We start from the raw sequence: 20833 nt of genomic DNA on the forward strand, positions 1-20833 counted from the left end.
GGCTATTTCAAATCATATCCGTTATAGTGCCAAAGCTGAACTAGGTGTGGGATGCATGACCCACTATTACCTAGTGCATGGTGTTAGGTTATTAATAAATAATAATCCATAGCCGTTAGGGCGTTTAGTGTAAGTGTTATACAGAAAACGAGATGTCAGTTGTGGCGAGTGTTGGCATCTTGACCGCGGAGCGCGGGGCGGCCGAGTGACCGTGGGTCGCGGCCGCACCCATCATCCTCCTGAGAGACACCACCGTGACCAGACGTCCCTCACCAACCTCCCGCGCCACGTGTCCGTAGTGGTGGTTTTCCTGCCCTGATAGTATCCACAAGCTAGGTGCTGTGTACTGCAGGCGAGGGAAGCCCTTGGGAGGCTACGAGAAGGCGGCGTGTTGCTGAGAGATACGATAGAGGACTGAAGGAGGACCAACGTGGGCGAGGACCACGTGGTAGATCAGGTGTGGCTTCTGCTTCGCCCACCTACAGTTAAGTACACTTATTGCATAGGATGTTTTAAGATAGTTAGCTAGGTTGCTGTGTGCCTGGAATTAATTAATTATTCCTTATTTTCCAGCGAGTTTCCTTGTTGTTTTAAATAAACTTAAGAGCAGGTTCATCTGGCCTTTGCTTATCCTATGAGACGTGTGATTGGTTAAAAAATAAGTGACTTAAAGAGGGCTGTGCGTCTGAGAACTCAATTTTCAGATACTTTATTTTATATTTTTTATTACTGAGAATTTTTCGAGATCTTCAGAAGTCCAGACCTTTCAAGAACCCCACATTCATCAATAGAAAATTCCAAGATCGTGTTTCCTCGAATTCTTCCAGAGCCTTCTGGCACCTAGACAAAATATCACTAACAATTTTACCTCATCTTTCCTACCTCCTATGTCCTGACGACACCCCTGCTGTCACATCTGCTTCTAAGGCTGAACTCTTCGCTCAAACACTCACTAAATATTCTTGATTCCTAACAAGCCCGGTACCTCGATTCTTCTCGATATTCTCCAGCGGTTCCCCCGAGACAAAACCACTCATCATAGATCTTGGGTGCTCTCCCAAGCATTTCATTATAACATATGTGTGACACGAGGAAGCTGTCTGCTCTTTGTATAGCGCTCATCTGAGAGGGAGGCTCGGAGAAGAGCTTCTTCGGGTTTCGGTAAATAGACCTGGGGTTGTTTCACTGAGATGGCCCTGAACATCTTCAGCGAGACTCCTGATATATCTCTCCTTGTCTTTCCCCACGAGAGATCTGGTCCTATTCGGCTCTATATGTCCTGATTTCTAGCAAGCCTGGCAGCGGGACTCCTCTCGATATTTTCCAGCGTTTCCCCATTGGCAAAACCACTGCTAGATCTCGGGCGCTTTCTAATGCACTCCATTGTAACTTGAAGAGTTTTACGTTTGAAGTATGCCACAGTTCTACAGGGCTATCAAGGATCCTGAGCACATTGGACCGATTTGAGACAGTCTCTGCCAGGTCTTTCAGCATCTCGAGATGAAACATAATATAATTACATCTCGAGATTCTTCTTGACCTGACAAGAAGCTTGAGTCTTGCAACAACAATCCTATGATTAGTTGCAAATTATTCGGCACTACGGAAAACCTTGCAGTTCTAGAGGATCATTCAACGAGTGCTTGCATGGATGTGGTCAGTCTCCTTAGCTACCCCTCAGCATTACTATACCAAGTACAGCGGTGCAACTTTATCCTTTGGTACTAAGAACCTAGAATTCTCAACCTCCTGGATCTTGCAAAATTCAGGAGGAGAAAGCTGTTGGATTTCCTAGTTTCAGAACCATGGGGACCAACACATAACTAACAGTCAACACTGCCAGACCAACAGTAGGTGAACGCTCCCTCCTGATCTCGTCAGTGGCAGGCTTCATCATCATCAAAAAGTCTTACTACGTATATCCACCTTCAGCGCTCAGAGCTCATTCAATGGGCAAGGCAGTCGGTGATCCTCCGAGAGGTTCAGGACGTTTCAGCGGCCTACAGGACAAAGCCCTCCGAAGGTAAATCTCGGGCTTTGTTCTACGGACTGGCACCGCTTCCGCATCTCCCCGGTGTAAGGTTCGATAAACAGATGTGTGAGTGCAAAGTTTACTGGTGCAGGCTGGTACAGATGCGTAGTGCGTATAACAAGCGGAGTGTGGACTGCAGATGGTGGGAAGCAGCAGGGGCGACGGCCAGGTGGGTTCTGCCGGCTTCGTGGTGAGAGGGATGGCGTCGCTTCGGTGCCGGTGCGTTGTGAAGCCTCGACTCTATAACCAACACTCCTTACATCTCCCTCCCCGGGCGGAGAGATGAAAGGTCGAGGCTGTCTGGACATTGGCGATTACGTGTATTCCGACGCGGTGCTGAAGGCGTCGGCAAGGAAAATTGCCAGCTCCAGAGCGAGTGGCTCGGGGTTCGTTGGAAGGTGAAACCTGTGTCCCCGAAGTCTGTGGCGTCAATCCGGCATCGGGAACTTGCTGATGTCGATGACGTAGAAAGCGACGATTCCTCCAGAATATCCGCCCGCTGGGAAGTTTTACGTGGTAGTCTCGATGTTTACCAATGCCAACCACTGTCCCCGTCCTGTCCCAGCGGTTAGAAGTACGGTCCTGTATCCGTACAGGTGTGTCAATGCAAAGCGGTGGTAGCAGCCTTGCAGAGCGGTTGTAGTACCACTCTGCTTTCTCCCTCCTCAGAAACTGCTTGGTGTCGCACTCCTCGACGGCTGCCTGCCACTCAGGAGGGAAGGCACGCCGGTGGGCTGGCACTACGGTGCAGAGAGTGCGGCCATACAGCACCTGGGCTGGGGAGCGGCCGTCGGGGTGAGGGGTGTTTCGAAGCTCCATCGATCCCCGCTCGAAGGCTTTGTCATCGTTGCCATTGATGGTGCAGACTTTGGCGATGAGGTGCTTTGCTTTCTTCACGAAAGCTTCCGTGTGGCCGTTGGATTGGGGATAACTGGGGGAAGACAAGACATGATTAATGCCCCATCTCCTCACGAAGGACCGGAAAGCTGAAATAGAAAACTGGGGTCCTCCGTCAATTCGAAGGCGGACTGGCACACCCACATCCCTGAATATGCCGCGCAGTAACTTAGTTGTGACTCGTGACGTCGCCTCACGACCGTATTCCGCGATGCATGGCCATCCAGACAAGCGGTCAGAATATATTAGATACTCCTTGCTGGCGTGGGTGAAGAGGTCTGCTGAAGTGTCCTCGAAAGGAGGCAACGGTAGAGGGTCCGACAGCAGGGGCTCCCTCGGATGTGACGGCAGCATCTCTTGACAGGCGTCACATGCTCGGACCGTGTTAGTGATGTCGCTGGTGATTCCAGGCCACCACACCGTCTGACGGGCCCGACGTTTCCTCACCTCGACGCCCCTATGGGAGTCGTGCAGCCGTGTTAGGACTTGGCGTCTGAGATAGGCAGGGGTGACTATAGTCTATTCATTTGGGCAAGGCCACTCACGGCAGCTTAGTCCCAGCGACTCCACTTCCTCCTTTTGGCTGGGTAGCTCCGAGCGGGATGATGTAACCTACTTGTCATGTTAAGTAGTCCACACAACATAAAATGGCAAACAAACAAGCAGTTTGTGTTAGATATGCATTTTATGTTGACTACTTAACATTTTATTATTACTAACCATTTTATGTTGACTACTTAACATGACAAGTAGGTTACATCATCCCGCTCGGAGCTACCCAGCCAGAAGAGGGAAGTGGAGTCGCTGGGACTAAGCTACCGTGAGTGGCCTTGCCCAAATGAATAGACTATAGTCGGGAACCATATAGCACGAGGCCGTCCTCCGTGGATAGGTCATCACGGAGCTTCCAGAAATCTCGCAGCGTTGCTGGTAAATCTTTCCGGTTTGCTGGAAAACCTGTGGAGATATGATAAATTAAGCTCTGGTATGTGTCATCCTTTTCTGCTGCCTCGCGTACCTCTGTGATGATGGGGTCAGCGTACGGGTCTGTAGGAGTCTCCGAAATCTCGCAGGCCTTGAGCAACATACACTTGCGTACGCGGTGGCCCACTGCAGACTCTACCTCGGTGTCGGCGGGTGTCGGATCGTCAACGGGGGCCCGGGATAGGGCATCTAGAAGTTCGTGCTCCTTACCTTTATGACAGATGGTAGTGAAGACGTACGGTGAGACTTTCTCTTTCAGCCGCTGAATACGGGGATTTTCAATGGAATCCAGCGTGTGGTGATCGAGAATGGTGATAAGTGGCTTGTGATCCACCACCAGCTGAAAGTTAGGAAGTCCTAGCAGGTACATGCGACATTTTCTCATAACCCAGACGACAGCCATGGGTTACCTGCATTACTGCGGAGTGGGATGACGGGCATGGATGCGCTGGTCGAAGCACCTGTTTGTTGAGCCTTTGTCTCCTCCCGCCAAGCCAACGGGACGGAGTTGGGCGTGTGTCTGGCGAAGGGCTGGGCGTCAGGGCGAGCGTTGCACTGTTGTCGAAATCCCCGGGATCCACCAGAACGTCTGGAAACTCCTCCAGGAGAGCCTTGCGCCCTGCCTCCTCCTGACTTATATCTGCGCTGCGCCGCACTGCAGATATCAGTTGTGGGTAGTGAGCGGGGATTATACGTAAGGCACGAGAGTCATACCAGGAAAGTAGAGCATCGTCGACACTTCGGAACACGCTAATGTTAGTGCATGTCAATGGTAGCTTCTCCGAGCGTCAATGTATCGTTAAACGAACCAACAGGGCTCAACCGGTTCTTGTTACCAGCCAACACCTTTTCCTGGCAGCGTGAAAGCTCACTCTCGCTGATGCCGAGAAGTCTAAGCTGACGTAATCCAATCGCGTTGACCTCGGCGCCGGTATCGGGGGTGAACTGTAACTATCAGTTACTAGCTATAGGTGCTTCCGTGCTGGAAACGTTGATTAAGACCTTTGGCGCTTGGCAGTCCGACACAACAAGTCGAACGTCCCTTATCTGTAATCTCCAAGCTGTTTGAATACTAGGCGTTGCTTCACTCGCCCCTTGTTGAACACACTTCTTGTGGCACACACTACAGAAGTGTCCTGTTATGCCACAGGCGTGACACTTCTTGCCCCAGGCCCTGCACTGCTCCTGGCGTCCCCACAGATGTGGCTCACCACCGCACCCTGCACACTTTGAATCACTAACTTTCTGGCGATGATGAGACATGCTACAGTGCCGGTTTCTTTTGCTCACCAGTCTCCCAGCTGTCCTGCCAACTTTTGTTGAGTCAGTTTCGGTATTTATTGCCGACTCCTCGCTGCGACGCAACCGCACGGCTTCGGGCAGGCTTGGGGTGGGTCGATTGCCAGCAGCTTCCGTCGGAGGTTTTGGTCTGTGACACCAGACGTGATGCGGGTTACCAGTCGGGAGTCCAAGCAACTGCTGCATAGCTCTGCGTCGTTGGCCAGCTCTTTAAGGGTAACAAAGAAATCTTCAAATGATTCACCCTCATGCTGCCGACGTTCCTCAAGCATCACGCACTGCAGGGCAACATTCCGCTGACACTGGAAGTGTGTAGTGAGGTGCTCAAGAACCTCACTCACTGGTAAGGTGTCGTTGTCCTCGGCGATCCCGATGGCATGTGCCAAAGTGCCGTGCATCTCTGGGCTGAGAGAGGAGTGGAAGTGTGCCAGCTGGGTTCGTGCTGGCTGGTCCCGAAGCTGCGGAAGTTCTTCGTAGTTTGTCCACGCACTACGCCACGCCTTGAACTTCTGCAGTGACACGTTCGGTGAGAGTTTATGTGGAACCTTGGCTTGGGAACGGCTGATGGGTCGGTGCGGTGTCATTTCCCCGTTTGCCGCTCCTTCACGTTCACCGTCACGCGTCATCAGCACTCGTGATAATAGCTCCTGCATCTCCTGGTGATCTTCTGTGGCTTGGGCTTCCTGCACCTCCAACAGTGAGGAGAGCTTGTCGAGAACCTGCGCCATCGCCACCTCTGGAGTCATGTCTGTTTCCGCACCAAGAGCTTGTTGCCTCGTCTGCGTTGTGGCGATCTTGAAGTCACTGTGCATTCATCCTACTCACTGCACCATGTAAGGTTCGATAAACAGATGTGTGAGTGCAAAGTTTACTGGTGCAGGCTGGTACAGGTGCGTAGTGCGTATAACAAGCGGAGTGTGGACTGCAGATGGTGGGAAGTAGCAGGGGCGACGGCCAGGTGGGTTCTGCCGGCTTCTTGGTGAAGAAGGCTGGCGTTGCTTCGGTGCCGGTGCGTTGTGAAGCCTCGACTCTATAACCAACACTCCTTACACCCGGCTACCCTCGAAACAAAAAAGAGGGATTACGGGGCATTTCCTTTTTCGAGGGGTAGTGGTCCCATAAGCATTGTCCTGCAACTTTCATTAGTGGCAGATTCGCTTGTTACTGATGCAATGATGAATCCTGCTGCTCGGTTGCCCACCCCCCGCCCCCCTCTAGAACCAGATCAGGGTCGAGGCTCGCGCCGCGACTCCGACCTCTACTAAAAAAGAGATGATGGTAATTAAGCTGTTTCGACATTCTCAAGTTTATAACTTTGGAAGAAAAGACCATGACTCAATGGTTCTGAAAACTCGTCACCCACCTGATACACACAAAAGGGTGCCATGAGAAAAAACTCCTCTGACAGCATTCATGTCAAAAACTGGTTTGAATTGGCCGGGAGTTGGAGGTTCATTGGGCTTAGCTTGGCGCTTGGTGTGACGTAGCGCCCAGAGGTACTTGGGAAGATCTTTGGCCTCCTGACTTGGCTCTAAATTTTCATAGAAGTAATGTCCAAGAAGTCTGTATCCAGGAGGAGAATCGTGTTTCCTGCTGTAATGGGAAAGATTTCGTCACAAAGTTTTGAATATGTGAAAACCTGAGTAATCCAACTGAAATAAACGTAGAAACTGGTTATTGCCCTACATATTTGTTTTGTTAGAAACGAAATATAGATATATGAAGTTAAGACGACTGTTTCTGATAATAACTTGTTGCTGTTTAATACCGTATTAGGTCAATGATACATGTTCTTGCCTTATATGACATTATAATTTGATACCTTTTTCTATAACTTGCTTCATTTTATTATGCATACTGCTAAAGTGATAATAAAAAGGAATGTTGGGATCATTAATCTTGAAATTATAACTACAAGAGGGATAAAGTATGACATTACTGGTAAACTTTAAAAAAAAGAAGCAAAAGATGCTGCAAGAAAATAAAGAATTGAAGAAAACAGCATAGTTATTTGCTATATAAAAAGAATCTAAGATGCTGACATAGACACAGTACATGGGGAGGCGGTGACTGAATGAATGGTTAGCGTGCCGTTCCCTCGGTCGCCACGTCTTGGATGATGCGGGTTCGAATCACACGCTACCACCTGGGATTTTTCAGTCACCGCCAAGTGGCCTAAAGGCCTTTTTCTTTTTCTTCTTCCGGCAACCCCATCTTTTCCGGGTGTGCGTCACACACGACAAAGGTCGGTTGCCCATATCCACTACGTAAACAAACCAGCCGCCCTGTACCTATATGGTTTGCAAAAGTAAGGACTGCTGCAACTTTTGCTGCTGTTACTCATCTTATGGACTTATTGTTACAGTTATATGGAAGAAAAAAGCGGTTGTGGGTTCGATCATGGCTTCAAAGACGGGAGGACAGGAGTGTTGAATCAAATCTCGTCAGAGTACTGTGTTGTGAAGACCGGGAGTCCTACAATTTTCATCGAATGGAGAAAGAATAGTTTTTATTAACTATTGGAAATGGTAACCCCACTCATATCCAAGCAAGATACCAGAATGAAGGAAGAGCAGCAGCAATAATGAACTATTCATATCTTTTTTAATTCTTTTTGGCGAAGTTTTCATGTGTGGTCACAGCACGAGGTGTTCTCTTATCTTGATTCTCTTGGTAGACCATCTTCCACTATTCGTCTTCTACTCCTCAGTCACTACTGTCGTCTGTTTACATACAGCCGCACGGTTGCTCGTATCCCCAACGTTTTTCCATCCGTACGGACAACCGACAACTCGCTCCCGGTTGGGCGTACGGCCAACCGCGGTTGCCTATAGGAAAATGGCCAGTGTGACACCGCCTTAAGACTACTCATATGATGTCCTGCAGACCACCTATCAACCCGGACTCTAGAAGAACTGTCCTAGGGAAATAAAGAATGAGGTCCGGGGGGGGGCAGCATGAGCCAAGAATAGATGGTGCCACTATAAACACTTGCCTGCGCCATGACGGGCTTGAGCCGACCACCAGGCCCAACCAAGAGAGCCTACCGGTGCTATAGGCCAGGACATTTTTTTTTTTTTAAGGCAACTAATGCAGAACATATAAATTTCAAATCCCAAAGTGACTCACATACCTGTTAGTGACGTCTTCAAGGAAGAGTGGAAAGCTGTCATGCTTGGGCAAAATGGGCACTTCGTCAGTGTCAAAATGTGCAATGAAGCGGTACTGATGCATGTGACGTAGAACGCAGTCAGTGAAGTAGACATTTTCCTGTGCAAACATTTTTTCTCTCTCCACCAGCGTCCACAACCTGGGGTGAAACAATGATTAAGAAAAATTCTTGACGAAATGGTAAAGGTAAAAGAATAAAAGAATAATTAGTCTGTTCCTCTGCTTTCCTCCATCCGATCTCTCTTGTTTTTCTTCCTTTTTCCCCATGTATTTTTCGTTCTATTTTCTTCGTCATCTTTCACGTCTTGCTTCCTCATTACTGAAACAGTTTCCAATATTTAGCGGCCCAAGATATCAAATTGTCAAAAAACAAGTGATTTATTTGTTTAGGCTTTAGTTCAGCTTAATACTATACATATTATCTTATTTGGATCTGACATGTGCGCTTAAATAGTAATTATTGTATAGGTTATCTATAAAGAGAGTGTCTCTACAACCTATTTCCTCAGTAGTCTGTGTCTTGGTGTAAAAGGATAATCTAGCATTCTTTGTTCTACTGTGACTTTTTTTAAACGCTCACTGCACCTACTCATACCGTTTCATTTGTATCACCACTCAGAAATTTCACTTTATCCGGCGATTTTGCTGTTACTCCACGTCGTTGATATATCTATACGTTTCATAGGTCACCTCTTTTCATTTTAGTGACACCTGCTGATCCATCTCAACTTAGTATTTTTATCAAATTCCGCCACTTCCTGACTCGTTCCTTCCCTTCAAAGATTTTCCTACTTCATTCACGGTTACACTGGGAACCCAACTCAGGGAATATTCGTTCTCACTCCTATCCCACTGTCGAAAACAGGACAATTCTGTAAAGAAGTTTTCCGCAATTCTATCTACTTTTTTCATGTTATTTGTGACATTGCCATTTGCATGATTTCGCAAACAAATAGGATGTCTGCTAATGCCCAGTCGTATCTTCTTTTATTCCATGCTTCTGCCATACAAGGTTTCTTCAGTCATGCCCATTATAATTTTATGAATATCACTACTCCGTGGTACATCTTCGTGCTGCAGTGGTTAGCGCGGCTAACTACAAATCCGCGGGCCTGGGCTCGAATCCCGGCCTGGGCAGCCTTCGCGTAGTTTCCCCAGCTCTTCAACTTCTCATGTTGAAAGCTGGGAAAGGGTAACTGTGGTAACGAGGATGTTGTTCTGTACTCTCTCCTGGGTTAATGGATTATCACATATCACAGGCTATATATATATATATATATATATATATATATATATATATATATATATATATATATATATATATATATATATATATATATATATATATATATATATATATATATATATATATATATATATATATATATATATATATATATATATATATATATATATATATATATATATATATATATATATATATATATATATATATATATATATATATATATATATATATATATATATATATATATATATATATTCGCTTACGCTAAACCGCTAAACTTATAAAGAAATTAGTGGAAGCTAACGCTAACCGCTAACTTTTATATATGAATTTAGCTTTGGTATAGTATTTTGGATCTAAAACCCTTAAAAATAGACGAAGTGAACTGAAATTTCAATATATTGTAGCTTTGGCATACACCTTTCCAGAAGCTGTCCAGAAGTTTCCAATTTATTTTAAATCCGTACATTTTCCCAAGATTTACCGCAAATTTACGATTTTTTTCTTTTTTTCCTTAACTGATATTTATATATTTTTTTATTATTTTAAGTTTATTTCTTGTCAGGTGGAATATATCGAATTCTTGTTATTGAATCTCGAGTTCAAAGAGTTGGAAATGAAAGATGCATTACCCTGAAATACCAAAAGTTTTCCCCAATAACTGTCCAATTCCCTATTTTAAGTGTTTACAGTGGCGCCATCTTCCATTGGCTCTTGCTGCCCCCCGGAGCTCATCTGTAATCCTAGATTACCTAAGATCTAGAGTTGATAGGTGGACTTCTGGACAGCATGTGGATAGTCTTAAGCCACTCGGCGACGGCTGAAAAATCCCGACTTGGTGGCACCGGGCGGGGCGCGAACCCGCGTCGTCCTGAACGCGGTGCCGTCACGCTATCCACTCAGACACCGCCTCCCCATATATATATATATATATATATATATATATATATATATATATATATATATATATATATATATATATATATATATATACACACACACACACACACAATGGTGGGCACGGTTCCGCTAATCCGCTAACCGCTAGTTAGCGAAGCTAACTTTTTCGTTAGTTTTTTAGCGTTTTCACTAAATTTGGAAACAGCTAGCGGACCAATTAGCTTCCGCTAAATGAAGTTCTTCCTCTGCTATCTTAAGTCCGCTAAAAATTCTTACAGGTTTGTTCTTGTCCATTGTGGGCGGACACAGCACCAGTTCAGCCACATGGCGGAATAATTCCAGGGCTTCCACTTTTGGGTAAATTACTCCGTAAAATTGGGTAATTGGACAATTATTAGGGAAACTTTTGGGTATTTTAGGGTTATGCATCTTCCATTTCCAACTCTTTGAACTCGGGATTTAATAAAAAGAATTCGATTGTTTCCACCTGACAAGAAGTAAACTTAAAATAATAAATATAAAAGTGTCAGTTATGGAAAAAAAGAAAAAAATGCATCAATTTGCGGGAAATCTTAGGTAAAATATACGGATTTAGGATAAACTGGAGACTTCTCTCTCTTCTCTTCTTGTTGTTGCTTACTGGGCCCTTTGTTCAGTTCAGCTGCGACGTTATCACCGTGTAGTCATCACGTTCATTATTGTCGCCTTGTTAATCTTTATCGACGTCATGGAAGGTGACCCGAATGAGGACGTTTTTATTCTGCCTGAGGATGTTGAACCTGTTAAGGAGCCGGCAGCAGATGTGGATGCGGCGGAGGACACACAAGCTGACGGCCAGAAGTTCCAGAACCCGTGTCCCAACCAGAAGTACTTTGTTCTTAAATCAAGAGATATAACGAACGCCAATGTCTTGCACTTCTGCTGCGTCATGTGCCATCCCAAGAGGACCATCATTAACAGATAGACGGCGAGCCTTTACAACTTGAAGTCACATGTCAAGAGGACACACCCAGTACATGCCAAGCAGTTTGTTCATCATCTAATTTTGACATGCTATACCGTTCTCGAAATCTCTATGACTAAGCTAAAACATATTGAAATTTTAGGTCATTAGGTCTGTTTTTAAGGGTTTTAGAGGCAAAATACTAAACCGAAGCTAAATCCATACACAACAAAGTTAGCGGTTAGCGTTAGCTTACACTAATTTCTTTACCAGTTTAGCAGTTTAGCGTAAGCGAAGCTAACTTTTTCCTTAATGGATTACCAATTAGCGAAGCTAACTTTTAGGTTAGCGGTGCCCACCACTGTATATATATATATATATATATATATATATATATATATATATATATATATATATATATATATATATATATATATATATATATATATATATATATATATATATATATATATATATATATATATATATATATATATATATATATATATATATATATATATATATATATATATATATATATATATATATATATATATATATATATATATATATATATATATATATATATATATATATATATATATATATATATATAGATATATATATATATATATATATATATATATATATATATATATATATATATATATGTCATATAAAAATAGAAAAAAATAGGTAATGTTTATTGGTGATAATGAAAAAGGACACGAGGACCAATGTACGCGCAGATAAAATAGATTTTCATTATTTTCTATAGTGGTTGTGATATTTAAAGCATTACCAACACAATCAGCACCTTAACCACCAACTCCTCCCTTTGTATTCTTATCATGATAATGATTGTGACGATTATTTCATATCATGAAGATAATAATTCTCTTTACTTTATCAATATGATTAAATTGCCAGTCAATATAGTTTTCCTTATTTTTTTTTTTAAACTGAAATGTGCCAAAAAAAAACTCGCAATAAAAGAAGAAACAAACATCCAAAATTATTGTCAAGCTAGGACACTGGTTTAAGATTACGCACTATATCAAAAGTAAAGGTATTTTTAGTCTCACCGTCTCAGACTGGGCTCGTTCACGTAGGGTGGTGGGTAAGTGTAGTCAGTAATTTGGACAAATCCTTCTTGAACATAGTGACGTAGGACCAAAGTTATGTTTGGATGAACATCAGTAACGTAGAGAAACACCTGATTAAAACCTTGGGCCCTCAGTAGCTCTAGCCACTCTACCAGGCGTACGGAAAAGTCTTCATGATAGTAATATAGTGCTGGACCACAAACTGCGGGGACCCACATCTTCGCCAACCTGGGGGGGAAAGCACTTCTGTTACTTAGCGATTACGATTCATGCACACGCTGAAATATAAGAAGAAAAAAGATAAACCATCAATAGACTTGGTGAAGTGATTTTAAGACTGTGCGCTATTTAGTTTCACAAATCATATTTTATAGTCAAACCTCCTTTTTTTTTTTCAATCCAAAATCAATCTGTCAATAAGGACAATCGTCGGTGGTCGCGTTGCCTCGCCCACATTATGACGCCAAGCCCGGCAGTCTTTCGGACCAGGCTCCATGAAGGCCTGCTCCTCCTCCGGTCAGAATCTATCGACTACTGAAGCCACTCTGTAAACGCTCCTTTAGTTTCCTTCACTCAGAATTGTCTCTTACAGAAAGACCCCAATGAGCAGGGTCATCTTCTAGGTAGCCTGCCATATGATCGTATAGCCGGAGTTGGCGTTGACGGACTATGCGGGTAACATATGTCGATTCAGTCTCACGGAGTAGTCGCCGGTTTGACACAAAGTCATTCCAACGATATCAAGTAATACTGTGTAGTTACTTGCCGTTTACCGTTTACCGTTGATGAGGTTTCACGCGAACGCACTGCTGCCAGCGCAGTACTCCGCAGGGCCGTCAACAATGTCGATGTTAGTCTCAAAAAAATAATAATCGATGCACTTATTCGCACCGTCGTAGTGAATAAGTGAGTCTTAATTGCTTTCATGAATAGCCTACTGATGTTCTTTTGATAAACTTGGCATCATCATAGTCACTTCCCCATGGTAAGGTTCGTATTAATATTAATATATTTCCCTTTTATAGTGCCACAAATATCCATTGTGTCTTTTTTTTAATTTATGATATTTTCTTTATAATATCATCATTAAATATCCAACGATTATTTCCAACTCACTGAACATTAAACCCACAGTTTATCTTCGAGTCTCAAACATTATTTAATAGCTATGATCGGTTATGTTACGAATTCTCTCAATTTCCCTCTGAGAACTACACAACACTGGTCACTCGCTGAGTGATAAATTGCAGGCTTCTTAAACCTCACACAATTTATGCATTTCTTATCAGGCAAGGTGCAATCCTTTAATTTATGATCCCCAGCACATTTGTAACATTTTTGGGCTTCTCTATTGTTCTTGGCAGTACCAACTCCTCAAGATGGCCATTTCTCTGACAGTGATAATATACTATTGCATGGTATCTATCTTTCACGATATACACTCCCCAATCTAGTTTTATCTTGTCATGATGTTTATGAATCAGCTCTCTAACAGTTGGATCACATTTAAAAATATAGTACAATGTGCTGCCTGCAGCAGGCTTACTAAAAATCTTCTCAATTTTCCCCTCAACTCCTGGAATCAAGTGTAGGAACTCATTCCTTCTTAAGAATGATGTTTTCTATGCCCTCTCTGGCCTCAACTTTCAGAAGGCTTATGGACCTGATGGAGTACCTCTTATTGTCCTTAAAAACTGTGCTTCCGTGCTGATACCCTGCCTGGTCAAACTCTTTCGCCTATACCGATCAACATCTACCTTTCCTTCCTGCTGGAAGTACACCATCATACAACCTGTGTCAAAGAAGGGTGACCGTTCCAATCATTCAAACTACCGCCGTATAGTTTTACTTTCTTTTCTATTGAAAGCTTTTGAATCAATCCTTAACCGGAAGATTCAAAAGCACCTTTCCACTTCTAAACTTCTATCTGATCGCCAGTATAAACTCCGCAAGGGGCGTTCTGCTGGCGATCTTCTTGCTCTTTTAACTGACACTTGGTCATCCTCTTAGCCGTTTCGGTGAAACTTTCTCAGTTACGCTAAACATATCGAAAGATTTCGATAGAGTCTAGCACAACTCTGCTTTCTAAATCACCCTCATACGGATTTTATACTTCTCTCTATTACTTTATCTCCAGTTTCCTTCCCGGCCGTTCTATATCTGCTGTGGTAGGCGGTCACCGTTCTTATCCTAAACCTATCAACAGTGGTGTCCCACAGGGCTCTGTTGTATCACTCACTCTCTTCCTGTTATTCATCAATGATCTTCTTTCCATAACAAGCTGTCCTATCCACTCATACGCTGATGACTCCACTCTGCATTATTCAACTTCTTTCAACAGACGACCCTTTCAACAGGAATTACAAGACTCCAGACTGGAGGCTGCAGAACGCTTAACCTCAGACCTTGTTATCATTTCCGATTGGAGTGAAAGGAACCTTGTGTCCTTTAATGTCTCAAAACTCCGGAAAATTATGCAGTCCTGAAAAATCCTCCAACGAGTGATTACGAAGATGTGATCAGTCTCCTTAGCCACCCATTCTGCATTGCCGTACCAAATCCAGCGGTGCAGTTCTGGTCTCTTGTAGCACGAACCCGTAATTCTGAACCTCCTGGATACTCAAAATTAAGGAGGCAAGAGCTGTTTCTGTTTCGATCAGTGTCAGTAGTAGCATTGAATTTGCCCAAGAAAATGAATGTGTCCCGAGGTGAACACAATTCTAATACCAAGTCGAGTTAGGCGTAGAACATCTCCTTCTCTTCAGTTACACATATCTCGGTAGGAGCATACCTTACAACAAGAGACATGAAGCCCAGTGTGTGCTTCAGGTTCACTCGCATTATACGCTCATAAACCGAAGTAAGCTCCACCACAAATGGCTGCAGATGGCTGGAGAAGCCTATGGCTACCCCCTTAAGACGGGACCAATGGTCATGGCGGAGCAGTAGTCTGTGTTCCCCCTTCCCCTACTAATATCGCCATTGCCAGACCTCCTCGTCTCAGAGGGTCCCACTTTCTCCACTCTCAGTCTTATGACCTCATCTGATAGGTAGGACAGTCGGTGATCCTCCGAGAGGCGCCGGACGTTCCAGGAGTCCATACGCAAAGCCTTCCAAAGGTTAATCCCGGTTCTGCTTCTGCACCACCTCGTCCACCCCTAAACAAAAGGAGGGGTTACGGGACCCTGTTCCTTTGCCAAAAACAAAATAAGAGTACCTTGATATCTTAGAAAATTTCACATATATTGGTGGCGTATTTCAGAATAACGGTGGGTCTCGCTAGCAAGTCTTACGACGGATTGGCTTGGCCCACTGTGTTATGGACTCGCTCAGCACGAGTAAGTAGCGTTGACGATAGGAGAAGGAGAAAGAAAAGGGTTGGGATCTTCAAGTCCCTTGCGCTTCCTGTCTCACTGGATGGCTGTGAGACGGACACTAAAAAGGAATTTGGAGAGGAGGATTGATGTCTTTCGTAATACGTGTCTGCGCAAAATCATGATATGCTGCTGGAATGACAGTGTCAAACCAGCGACTACTCCGGGAATTCTGATTCGACATATATTACCCGTATAGTTTGTTAACACCTACTCCGGCTATACAGGCATATGGCACGCTACCCAGAAGGTTACCCTGTTCATCGGGTTGTTCCTGAATGAGACAATTCTGAGATGAGGAGGCCAGTGGGGAGCCCACAAAGTTCGTGGATTGAGCAAGTAGATCGATGCTGCAAGGAGGTACTCAAGGTAGGGACCCACGGACTTAGCGTCGTAGGGTGGACGAGGCGACGGAACCCCTGGAGTATGCCCCTACTGATATCTCTCTCTCTCTCTCTCTCTCTCTCTCTCTCTCTCTCTCTCTCTCTCTCTCTCTCTCTCTCTCTCTCTCTCTCTCTCTCTCTCTCTCTCTCTCTATCTCTCTATATATATATATATATATATATATATATATATATATATATATATATATATATATATATATATATATATATATATATATATATATATATATATATATATATATATATATATATATATATATATATATATATATATATATATATATATATATATATATATATATATATATATATATATATATATATATATATATATATATATATATATATATATATATATATATTTTTTTTTTACAACAAAGGAGGCAGCTCAAGGGCACACAAAAAAAGAAAAAAATAATAAAAAAAAAGCCCGCTACTCGCTGCTCCTAAAAAAGAAACAAAAGAGGTGGTCGAAAGGAAGATCAAATACGGGAGGAGAGGTGTCCTGATATCCTCCTCTTGAAAGAGTTCAAGTCGTAGGCAGGAGGAAATACAGATGAAGGAAGATTGTTCCAGAGTTTACCAGCGTGAGGGATGAAAGAGTGAAGATGCTGGTTAACTCTTGCATAAGGGGTTTGGACAGTATAGGGATAAGCATGAGTAGAAAGTCGAGTGCAGCGGGGCCGCGGGAGGGGGGGAGGCATGCAGTTAACAAGTTCAGAAGAGCAGTCAGCGTGGAAATATCGATAGAAGATAGAAAGAGAGGCAACATTGCGGCGGAATTTAAGAGGTAGAAGACTATCAGTATGAGGAGGAGAGCTGATGAGACGAAGAGCCTTAGCCTCCACTCTGTCCAGAAGAGCTGTGTGAGTGGAGCCCCCCCACACATGAGATGCATACTCCATACGAGGGCGGACAAGGCCCCTGTATATGGACAGCAACTGTGCAGGGGAGAAGAACTGGCGGAGACGGTACAGAACGCCCAGCCTCGAGGAAGCTGATTTAGTAAGAGATGAGATATGAAGTTTCCAGTTGAGATTTTGAGTTAAGGATAGACCGAGGATGTTTAGTGTTGAGGAAGGTGATAGCTAGGTGTTGTCAAAGAACAAGGGATAGTTGTTTGGAAGATTGTGTCGAGTGGATAGGTGGAGAAACTGTGTTTTTAAGGCGTTGAAGGACACCAGGTTCTTCTTGCCCCAATCGGAAATAATAGTAAGGTCTGAGGCTAAGCGTTCTGCAGCCTCCAGCCTTGACCCGTTAAGTTCCTGAAGGGTAGGTCTTCTTTTAAAAGAAGTTGAGTAATGCAGAGTGGAATCATCGGCGTAAGAATGGATAGGACAGTTCGTTTTGGAAAGAAGATCATCAATGAACAACAGAAAAAGAGTGGGAGATAGGACAGAACCCTGTGGGACACCACTGTTAATAGATTTAGGGGAAGAACAGTGACCGTCTACCACGGCAGAAATAGAACGGTCAGAAAGGAAACTGGAGATAAAGGTACAGAGAGAAGGATAGAAACCGTAGGAGGGTAGTTTAGAAAGCAAAGATTTATGCCAGACCCTATCAAAAGCTTTTGATATGTCCAGCGCAATCGCAAAAGTTTCACCGAAACGGCTAAGAGAGGATGACCAAGAGTCAGTTAAGAAGGCTAGGAGATCACCAGTAGAACGCCCCTTGCGGAACCCATACTGGCGATCAGATAGAAGGTCAGAAGTGGAAAGGTGCTTTTGAATCTTCCGGTTAAGGATTGATTCAAAAGCTTTAGATAGACAAGAAAGTAAAGCTATAGGACGGTAGTTTGAGGGATTGGAGCGGTCACCCTTCTTAGGTACAGACTGTATGAAGGCATACTTCCAGCACTCTAACTAACTCTTCCCGTGACTTCTGGCATCTAGCCAAAAACATCTCCAACTTCACTTCTTCATCTTTCCCTCCACTCCTCAGTCCTGACGGCAACACTGCCGTCTCATCTATCTCTAAGGCTGAACTCTTCTCTCAAACTTTTTCTAAAAACTCCACTCTGGACGATTCTGGGCATATTCCTCCTACTCATCCCGCCTCTGACTCCTGTATGCCTGTTATAAAGATTCTTCAAAATGATGTTTTCTATGCCCTCTCTGGCCTCAATCCTCAGAATGCTTATGGACCTGATGGAGTGCCTCCTATTGTCCTTAAAAACTGTGCCTCCGTGCTGTCACCCTGCCTGGTCAAACTCTTTCGCCTCTGCCTGTCAACATCTACCTTTCCTTCTTGCTGGAAGTATGCCTTCATACAGCCTGTGCCTAAGAAGGGTGACCGCTCCAATCCCTCAAACTACCGTCCTATTGCTTTACTATCTTGTCTATCTAAAGCTTTTGAATCAATCCTTAACCGGAAGATTCAAAAGCACCTTTCCACTTCTGACCTTCTATCTGATCGCCAGTATGGGTTCCGCAAGGGGCGTTCTACTGGTGATCTCCTAGCCTTCTTAACTGACTCTTGGTCATCCTCTCTTAGCCGTTTCGGTGAAACTTTTGCTATTGCGCTGGACATATCAAAAGCTTTTGATAGGGTCTGGCACAAATCTTTGCTTTCAAAACTACCCTCCTGCGGTTTCTATCCTTCTCTCTGTACCTTTATCTCCAGTTTCCTTTATGACCGTTCTATTTCTGCCGTGGTAGACGGTCACTATTCTTCTCCTAAATCTATTAACAGTGGGGTCCCACAGGGTTCTGTCCTATCTCCCACTCTTTTTCTGTTGTTCATTGATGATCTTCTTTCCAAAACGAACTGTCCTATCCATTCCTACGCAGATGATTCCACTCTGCATTATTCAACTTCTTTAAATAGAAGACCCACCCTTCAGGAACTTAATGACTCAAGGCTGGAGACTGCAGAACGCTTAGCCTCAGACCTTACTATTATTTCCGATTGGGGCAAGAAGAACCTGGTGTCCTTCAACGCCTCAAAAACACAGTTTCTCCACCTATCCACTCGACACAATCTTCCAAACAACTATCCCCTATTCTTTGACAACACCCAGCTATCACCTTCCTCAACACTAAACATTCTCGGTCTATCCTTAACTCAAAATCTCAACTGGAAACTTCATATCTCATCTCTTACTAAATCAGCTTCCTCGAGGCTGGGCGTTTTGTACCGTCTCCGCCAGTTCTTCTCCCCTGCACAGTTGCTGTCCATATACAGGGGCCTTGTCCGCCCTCGTATGGAGTATGCATCTCATGTGTGGGGGGGCTCCACTCACAGCTCTTCTGGACAGAGTGGAGGCTAAGGCTCTTCGTCTCATCAGCTCTCCTCCTCATACTGATAGTCTTCTACCTCTTAAATTCCGCCGCAATGTTGCCTCTCTTTCTATCTTCTATCGATATTTCCACGCTGACTGCTCTTCTGAACTTGCTAACTGCATGCCTCCCCCCCTCCCGCGGCCCCGCTGCACTCGACTTTCTACTCATGCTCATCCCTATACTGTCCAAACCCCTTATGCAAGAGTTAACCAGCATCTTCACTCTTTCATCCCTCACGCTGGTAAACTCTGGAACAATCTTCCTTCATCTGTATTTCCTCCTGCCTACGACTTAAACTCTTTCAAGAGGAGGGTATCAGGACACCTCTCCTCCCGAAACTGACCTATCTTTCGGCCACCTCTTTGGATTCTTTTTAGGAGCAGTGAGTAGCGGGCTTTTTTTTTTTATTAATGTTTGCTTTTTGTGTGCCCTTGAACTGTCTCCTTTGCTGTAAAAAAAAAAAAAAAGAAGGAAAGGTAGATGTTGACAGGCAGAGGCGAAAGAGTTTGACCAGGCAGGGTGACAGCACGGAGGCACAGTTTTTAAGGACAATAGGAAGCACTCCATCAGGTCCACAAGCCTTCTGAGGATTGAGGCCAGAGAGGGCATAGAAAACATCATTTTGAAGAATCTTTATAACAGGCATAAAGGAGTCAGAGGGGGGATGAGTAGGAGGAATATGCCCAGAATCGTCCAGAGTGGAGTTTTTAGAAAAAGTTTGAGAGAAGAGTTCAGCCTTAGAGATAGATGAGACGGCAGTGTTGCCGTCAGGACTGAGGAGTGGAGGGAAAGATGAAGAAGTGAGGTTGGAGAAGATGTTTTTGGCTAGATGCCAGAAGTCACGGGAAGAGTTAGAGAAAGCAAGGTTTTGGCATTTTCTATTAATAAAAGAGTTTTTAGTTAGTCGGAGAATAGATTTGGCACGATTCCGGGCAGAAATGTGAAGTTCATGGTTAGTATTAGTTTGAAGGCTCTGGTACCTTTTGTGAGCTACCTCTCTATCATTGACAGCACGAGAACAAGCGTGATTAAACCAAGGCTTTTTAGCGTGAGGAGTAGAGAAAGAACGAGGAATGTATGCCTCCATTCCAGAGACAATCACCTCTGTGATGCGCTGAGCACACACAGAGGGGTCTCTATCCTGGAAGCAATAATCATTCCACGGGAAATCGGAAAAGTACATCCTCAGG

The 20833-nt window shown here is 44.1% G+C and overlaps 1 long non-coding RNA gene across 1 annotated transcript in view; it reads right to left on the reverse strand.

Moving 5' to 3' along the window:
• Positions 1 to 8380: 8380 nt before the first annotated feature.
• The window catches only part of LOC126983156 (uncharacterized), a 29127-nt gene continuing 16674 nt past the window's right edge, over positions 8381 to 20833 (reverse strand). Inside the window, exon 3 of the long non-coding RNA XR_007735560.1 lies at positions 8381 to 8522. This is a non-coding gene — a long non-coding RNA (uncharacterized LOC126983156). The remainder of the gene's footprint in view (positions 8523 to 20833) is intronic.

The sequence above is a fragment of the Eriocheir sinensis genome, chromosome 53 (assembly GCF_024679095.1).
Source record: "Eriocheir sinensis breed Jianghai 21 chromosome 53, ASM2467909v1, whole genome shotgun sequence".
Taxonomy (NCBI): Eukaryota; Metazoa; Arthropoda; class Malacostraca; order Decapoda; family Varunidae; genus Eriocheir; species Eriocheir sinensis.